Source organism: Neofelis nebulosa, chromosome 8 (assembly GCF_028018385.1).
Source record: "Neofelis nebulosa isolate mNeoNeb1 chromosome 8, mNeoNeb1.pri, whole genome shotgun sequence".
Taxonomy (NCBI): Eukaryota; Metazoa; Chordata; class Mammalia; order Carnivora; family Felidae; genus Neofelis; species Neofelis nebulosa.
The window spans coordinates 55,123,860-55,132,517 of record NC_080789.1 but is presented as its reverse complement, the minus strand read 5'-3'; positions in this window follow the sequence as shown (position 1 = coordinate 55,132,517).

Below are 8,658 nucleotides of genomic sequence, written 5' to 3'. Positions count from 1 at the left end.
CAGCTGAAGCTGCTTGGGGCAGTCAGAGCCTTCAGGTGCCGAGATAAGAAGGGCTTCTGGTGCCCGAGAGCCTGCCCACCGGCGTGGTGTCGGGGAAGACGCCTGGTGGGGGGCGGAGAGTGCAGGGCCGCTGTAGCCCTTCCGGGCGAGTTGGCAGTCGGCAGGAGCCCACCGGGATTGTGCCATGGGGTTACCTAAAGTTGCCGGAGCCAGATTCCCTGGGGCCTGCCGGGAGCCTGCGGCCCAGGTCACCACCAGGGCTGCTGGAGTGGACAGGTATGCGGGGAGGAGTGGGGGTGGAGGTGGGGTGCGGTGGGGGAGCCCAGAGCGGAGAATGCCAGGTGAGCTCGCCGTTTGTTTCGTGAGAAGCGCGGGGCCTAGTGTCATGGGAGCCTCTTCGGGGCTCCTTGGAGCCAATAGGTGCCACAGAGGGCCCCGGGCTTGGCTTTTCAGGAGTCCCTGCTGTGGAAGCTGCGCTGGAGCCTCAGGCGCCTGATGGGGTGGTGGGGGCTGCGTTCTTGGGAGCCCTCGGGCAGCCCTCTAGGACTCTGTGGGAGTCAGGATGGTGCGGGGCGTCCCCTCTGGGGGCCTTGGGGTCTGGGGTCCACGTTACTGTCGTTCGAGGGGGCGGGGGGCAGGGGGAATGTGTCTCTCTGCTGCGGGTAGTGGTGTGAATCCATCTTTGCTACCCTCCTCAACCCTTTCTTATTACTGTGGGTCGCTCGGTTTCTGTAATCCCTCACCCAGAGTCCTGGGCTCTTGGGAAGGCATTTTCTGAGCCTACAGTTAGGGAAGGGGGCTGACACGTGTGGCAGAAATTCCTACCCTGCCATTTTGCCGCTGTCCAGACAGGGACTTTAAAACAGTTATTATAAACATGTGGAGTTATGCAAGGAAAAGTAGGGACCCAATGAAAAGAGAAATATAAAAATATTACAAATTCACCTAAGGAAACATCCCAAGAGGAGAAATTTCATGTCTGAAAGCGTTTCACTGCAAGGTATTACTAGCACAAGAGATAGATACTGCAGAAGAAGCAGACCCGTGAACTTGAAGATACAGCAATAGAAACTATCCAAAATAAATCAGAGAGGAAAAAGACTGAAAAAAATTAAAAAGCTTCAATGATCTAAATGGCAATATCAAGCATTTTAACATACTTGGGAGGTAGTGAGGAACTCAGGAAAAAAAAAAATATGTAGAGAAATCTTGGCTGAAAACTTTCCTAAGTTAATGAAAAGTTTTTTGGATCTATGCTTTTAAATGCATAGACCCAAAAATACAATTATACTAAAGCATGTCATAATCAAATTACTAATAAAATTATGTTAAACCAGAGACAAAGTCTCAGTGTGTACAATGGGACAAAAGTAATAATGATCATAAACTTCTCTTGAGAAACTGGCAAGACAAAAGTTAGAATAATACTAATGTGCTTAAAAGAAAGAAAACTTCAAACCTAGAATTTTTATCCAGGAAAAATACTCTTCACAAATCAAAATAACTTTTTGTTTCAGAACAGCGAAAGCTGAGTAAGTATATCACCAGCAAAACTAAACCACCAAAACATTTTTTTAAAGTTTTAGTTGGAAAGAGAAAGATCTATACGCACACATTCTAATGGTTTGCTGGTTATTTCTTCTGCTTACTTTAGGTGAAGCTTGGATTTGTTATTACTGCCTTTGTAAGTCTGATGATAATGTTTTTCATTGAAACTCTAAATGGATTTCCAAATGTGCCTCTCAGCTAATGGACAGGTCTCAGCTTTGTAACCATAGAGTAATCAGCCTAGACCAGATGGCTATGATCAAAATCAGTTCATATTGCTTTAATTTGGTAAATTAATTTGTTTCAGGCTCACTTAAAAATATATTATTGAACTTGACTTTGAAATACCATCTCATTTCTGTCTTCCATATATTATTTCTAGGCATTATTTATTTGGAAGAGTTTTACTATATTCTGGCTACATGCTTTTTTTTCACATTTGATGTCTTTAGTGTAGCAAAACTGGAATTATGATTCCAGTTTGGAGTAAATGTATGATTTCTACTAATTTTAATTTCACTTGAAGAATATCTTAGAACTATATATTGCATCTTACTTGACCCACAAGAGAGTTAATTAAAACTCTGGTGATTAATTGAACAAATTTCAAGTATTTTAACGTTGTTTATCCTTCATTATTTTAAACTTTGCTATACTGTTTAAGTCAATTTATTGAATATGCTAAAATATTTATAATTTTTTAACTAGTATTTTAAGTGAAATATTTTCCACCTAATAATAAATATGTATGGGAAAATTATATCTGTAAAACAGAGCTACACAGCTTGTCCTAAGAAGGAAGGTATCTTGTGTTTCATTAGAAAATCGGGTTGAATGAAAATCTACTTCCACATTTTTATCCACCAAACTTGGGCATTTTTTATCCAAAATATGTTGTGTCATGTGCACATCACTTAAATATAGAGTAAAAAAAGAGCTCATTTCATCCATCCGAACAGTTCTCGCAGGAAGAATTTACTGTCAGCCCAAATGGAAATAGCTTAAATGATAAATGTTTCTTAGAATTGAGTCTGTCCACCAAAAGTAGATTTATAAATTTATGAAATCCCATGCATATAGACTCAGATTGCTTCAAGATTTTGACAGTTTTAAGCATTGCTTTAGGATTTCCTCCAATGTAGAAAGTTTTTTTGTTTATTTCTTTTTAATGAATATAGCTTTATTAAAAAAAAAGACTTGAAAGTGTTTTATTATTTTGTTTCCTAGTTAAGTATTCAGGTGGGCGTATTATATTCTTGGTATTGTATGACATATTGATCTTTTCCCAACACGTAGCACTTGAATGATAATAATCTATATTTTGTTGCTAATAACATATTTTGCATATATCTAACCAAAGGCTTTAGTCACCTGGAAGGAAACCAAAAATTTTAGGCAATGACTCCAATATGAACAGTAAAATATTGTACATGCGTGCACATAGATGTATCACCTATCTGTACATAATTACACACATACATGTGTACACATGCTTACACCTGTAATATAACCTAAAACAGGAACACGTAGAAAATAGAAAAAGAGCAGGTAAATCATGTTCATAAACCATTTCTGAATAAAAATCACAAAGAGAATAAAGCATAGGCCCTGTAATTGATGATCAAAAGCACTCTTGAACAATGAGAGAAGACTTCAAAATATTTATATCAATCTTTACAGACATCCTCTCTCACACTGATAAAAACATATCCAACATTGCCACAGACATTTCCATTGATATATTGTTAGTAGCATCCATCAATCTCCAAGCTGCACCAAGATATCAGTGAAATTTGACAGTCTTCTGATTGCACTTTCTAAGGCCTGAATCTTTCTACTTCTGATCCTTCCCACTTAAATCTCCGGCAAATTTTATCTCAACATCTTGCTCCATTGCATTTTGTAACTAGTTGATATATCTTTATGTTTCCTGTTATTTGTAAATTAATGCCTCATGGTTTAAGACTCATAATGGAGAAAATATAAAAGATCCAAGAATGTAAAGCTTCTACTATAAGTTACTGTTTTTCCCATTCATTTTATCCCAGTGTGAAGTTTCTTTAAAACAATGGTTAAAATAAAGAGGATAACTCCTTTACATTCTTTAATTCAGAATATATTTACTAAAAATTTGTCTAATTTTTCTAGACACTTTTGTCACTTATTTTCATAATATTAAGATTTAGCAGTTTTCTTTTAATATGCCTTGAAAATAAATGGAAGAAATGACAAATGATCTCAAAATTGAGTTTGTACTTAAAATTCAATACACAATATTGTGAATCTATAAGTTAAAACAATATAAAGCAATAAACATACAAAAATGGTATTTTAATGTAGGCTAATTTAAATAAGTGCCAAAGGATTTTTTGTAGAAGGCACCTATGCAAGCTAGAGTAGCAATAACTCAGTGGCTCTACATTGAGGGATCCCCTTCACAGTGGGTTATAATATACTTATGAATGCCTTCTAGGTTCAAGTGCACATTTGCATGGTGCTTCTATATTATATATTTCCAAAGTGTATTTACATTTCCCAGTTGTGAATTGTCAGTGTGAGGTGTAACGATCATTGTTAGGGATAATAACAGCTAATGTTTGCTGAAAACTTACATAGGTCTGGCCTATGTAAAGACTTTATACAAGGCTTTTTTCATCTATCCCTCACAAAAATCTTATGAAGTAAGTGGTAGTATTATATTTATTTTTATAAAAGAATAAACTAAAGCTCAGAAAAGCTAAGAAAGTTATCCTTTTAAATGAACAATATGTGAGAAATATTTGCGTGATATTAAGCTGACTTATCTGAAATAAGTTAATAGAGGGCAATAGCAGTGGGAGATGGGGTAGGTAAATAGTTTGAACAAACACAGTCTGAGAGGCAAAATAAGGTATTTGGTAAGAATGAAAAGAATGTTTAACAATTTAATGTTGGGATCAGACCAGGATTCCCATCTTTATCAATTACTAGTTTCATGACCTGGGGACAATTTCCCTGGGTATAAAATAAGGGTATTTATTACTAATACATTATAAGATTGTTGGGAACAAGATGATGGATGATGGAAGCAATTAGTACATGCTTAATTACTCTGTCATCGACCATGATTCACTATAGGTAAAGGATAATCATTGAAGGTTTTTGATCAGGGGGTAATGTTGCAGAAGAAGTCTTCAAGACATCTCTCTGTTGTAAATAATGAATTAGAAAATACATGAATTGGATGTAGCAATACCTGTTAAGAAGCTAAACAGCATTAATTGCTGGAATTCTTCCCTTTAGGGCCCATTAATGGCAGTGAGATGGAATATACTGGAAAACATGAGGAAAAAAAAAGAGGAAAGGGACATTTGTGAAATATTGGCAAGTCTTGGATGAGGTCTGAATAGAGTTCACAGTTCCAAATTTAAATAATCAGAGTTTAATGGATGGACTTTGATCTAGACTCACCAAATGCTTTAATTTCATCTAGAACATTCCTGCCAACATTATAGAACATACATTGAACAAAACTGTTGACAGGAATAAGCACTTAAGATACATCATTACTTCAAGCAACTTTAATTGCATAAAAGCAAATTTCTCATAATAGTGACCTGAAGTATCTCATATCTATCTAGTGCCCTAATATTAGTTTCTGAGTCTGTGTTTTCTGATTCCATTTTCACAGGGCTCTTCAGATAACCTAGCTCCCCTAAATTTTCTGCAAATAGAGTTCCTCAGCTGGTTTAATTGTTTGTAACCTGAGTTTTTTAATCTTGTCGCCATCCTTGTTCTTTCTTTTTTTTTATTTTTTTAAAAAAAATTTTTTTTTCAACGTTTTTTATTTATTTTTGGGACAGAGAGAGACAGAGCATGAACGGGGGAGGGGCAGAGAGAGAGGGAGACACAGAATCGGAAACAGGCTCCAGGCTCCGAGCCATCAGCCCAGAGCCTGACGCGGGGCTCGAACTCACGGACCGCGAGATCGTGACCTGGCTGAAGTCGGACGCCTAACCGACTGCGCCACCCAGGCGCCCCTTTCCTTGTTCTTTCTTAATGAGCTCTTGTCTATCACATTCTCTTTTAAAGAGTGGAGCTCAATATATAGCCTCTCTACTTGAAGAGTGTCCACATTCTAGCATGGTATAGGGAAGCTAAGAACTTAGATACCCACAGTGCTGTAACAGAGATATGCTTAAGGTGCTAGATATACAGAAGTATGAACTTGCTCTGCCTAGGTAAGAGTGACTTCTCTAAAGACAGACGTCTTCAAAATAGGGTAAAATATGAACTAGGGTGATTAGGAATGTCTGAGTTAGAGTAACACCAGTCATATCTTTCAATGCATGGGGTTTGAAGAAAAAGCAAAGCATGCTAAAGAAAAATCGTGACTCCATTTCAGATTAATGAAATTGAGAGTTCACGAAGAATAATGCTAGAAAGCAAAGTTGGAAAAGAAGATGAGAACAGATTGTGAATGACTGTCTAGTATGCAAACACTATAGCAAAATAACATATCTGTTACATGAAATGGGAAATGGTTTATCATTATTGCTGTTAAGACTACTAAAATGGGGCACCTGTTTGGCTCAGTCAGTTGAACATCTGACTCTTGATTTTGACTCAGGTCATATCCCAGGTTTTGGGATCGAGCCTCACATCAGGTTCTGTGATGAGTGTGCAGCCAGCCTGCTTGAGATTCTCTGTCTTTACCTCTGCTCCTCCCTGTTCACACTTACTCTCTCTTGCTCTCTTAAAAAAAGGTGGGGGGGGGGGGGAGAAAAAGAGACAGACTACTAAAAAGGAAGAAAGACTACTAAAATTACTAATTTATTTTGATCATACTTGTTTCTGCTATCAAGCTATGGTTTACCCAACCTGAATTTAAGCCCTTAATTCATCAGATCTAACACACAAGTCATCAGTCAAACTCATATTACATTTTTTTTCTATCATGATTTTATTAAATATTTACCTACCTTCCCATTTTCCCATACTCCCCAAATTTGTTCACCATATTATGACATGAAATATAGTGGCTAGGAAACAGTATTCAAAATTCTGGCTATTTCATACATCACATACAAGGATTAAATCAAAACAGATCATAGATCTAAAAGAAAAATTTAAAACTATAAAACTTCTCAAAGAAAATAGAGGAAAAAAATCTTCATGACCTTGGATCGGGCCATAGTCTCTTATACAAAATACCAAAAGCAAAAGCAAAGGCAAAAACAAAACAGCACATACACATACACACACAGTAAGTGGGACTTCAAAGTTAAGAAAATTTGCCCTTCCAAAAAAGACACATAGCTGCCACAGCTTGGGAGAAAGTTGTTTCAAATCATGTAACAAAGGACATAGACATGTAAAAAATGAGCAAAAGATTTTAAAAGACCCTTCGCCAAAGAAACACATGGTAAATCACTTGAAAAGATATTCAACGTCATTATCCATTAGGGAAATGAAAATTAAAACTATATGAGATAGCACTACATATCTGTTAGAATAGCTAATATTAAAAAGCCTGACCATATCAAGTGCTGTTGAGGATGTGGAAGAACTGGAACACTCATACACTGCTGATGGAAATGTAAAATGATACAATCATTTAGCAGCATCTTACATATTGCAGTCCTTTATAGGTATTTATTCAAAAGAGAGAAAAGTAGATTTCCATACAAAGCTATATTTATTTATCTATAGATAGGTAGATAGAGACATACAATATGAATATAACAGATTTATTTATAACAAATTTTTAAGTTTATTATGAGAGTGAGAGTGTACAGGAGGGGCGGGAGGGGGGAGAGAGAGAGAGAGAGAGAGAGAGAGAGAGAGAGACAGAGAGAGCAAGAGAGACAGAATATCCCAAGCAGGCTCTACACTGTCAGCACAGAGCCGGACGCAGAGCTTAAACCCACAAATCATAAGATCATGACCTGAGCTGAAACCAAGAGTCAGACACTTAACTGAGCCACCCAGTTTCCTCAACATAGCAGATATGTTTGTAATCACCAAAAATGAAACCACCCAGAATGGGTAACCAAATTGTGGTATATCTTGGGGTATTATTAAAAGAAACGAGCTATTGATACATATAAATATACAGATGAATCTCAAAACAAAGCTGAGTGAAAAATCAAGATGAAAGGAGTAATACTATTAATTCCATTTGTATAATATTCTAGAGAATTTCAAGTTAATGTATAAACGATAAAGCAGAGCAGTGATTGCCTAGGGATGAAGAGGGGGCAGGGAGTGGTCATAAAGGGGCAGAAGGAAACTTAAAGGATGATGAATATGCTCATTATCAAGATTAATATGGGCTTCATGGATAAGTGCACATTTAAAAATGATCAAATTGCACACCTTAAATATGTGCATTTACTTGTGCCAATTATATTTTAGTAAAGATGACTTAGGAATATATATCACATGAATCTTTCAGTTAGAACATAGCTTCCAACAGTTTGCTGGGTGATAAATATCCTGTATACCTAGATCTTGCCTCTGTGTAATCATGGTACTCACTAATAAAAAACAAAACTTTTTGTGTTGAAATTTCTCAACTATTTCTTAAGAGCCCAGAAGGATCACGATTTAGGATGGAAAGCATCTCTTGAATCTTGGGAATAAGGACTTTGATAGGAGACATGGCTAATCAAAAGAAGGAGAACATCCAAAGAGCTCTGGGAAATCTATTACTGTAAATGATATAGTAACTCTGTGGCTACTTCAATTATTTATCATATTTTTTTCCTAAACATTAATTTTACTTACCAGCTTCCCCACTTAGACTTGAATCTCCTTTAAGAAAATAACTTACATATTTTTCATCCATTTCCTGGCATAGTTCCTGACACAGTAAATTTGTGCCCAGTAAATTTTGGTTGAATGAATAAATGAATTTAAAAAATGGATAATACCATGTATGCCATAGGTTGAAAATTCATAATGGAACACTAAGAATTATTCATTAAAAAATAAATTGGGTTGATGGTTGGAAATAAAACTAACGACTTCAGAAAATCGTAGCTACTCTTACTTGAATATCTTTTGCATTCAGGCTACTTTACATAAAGTGCCTCTAACCTTTAAAATGAACATATACAGGGGCGCCTG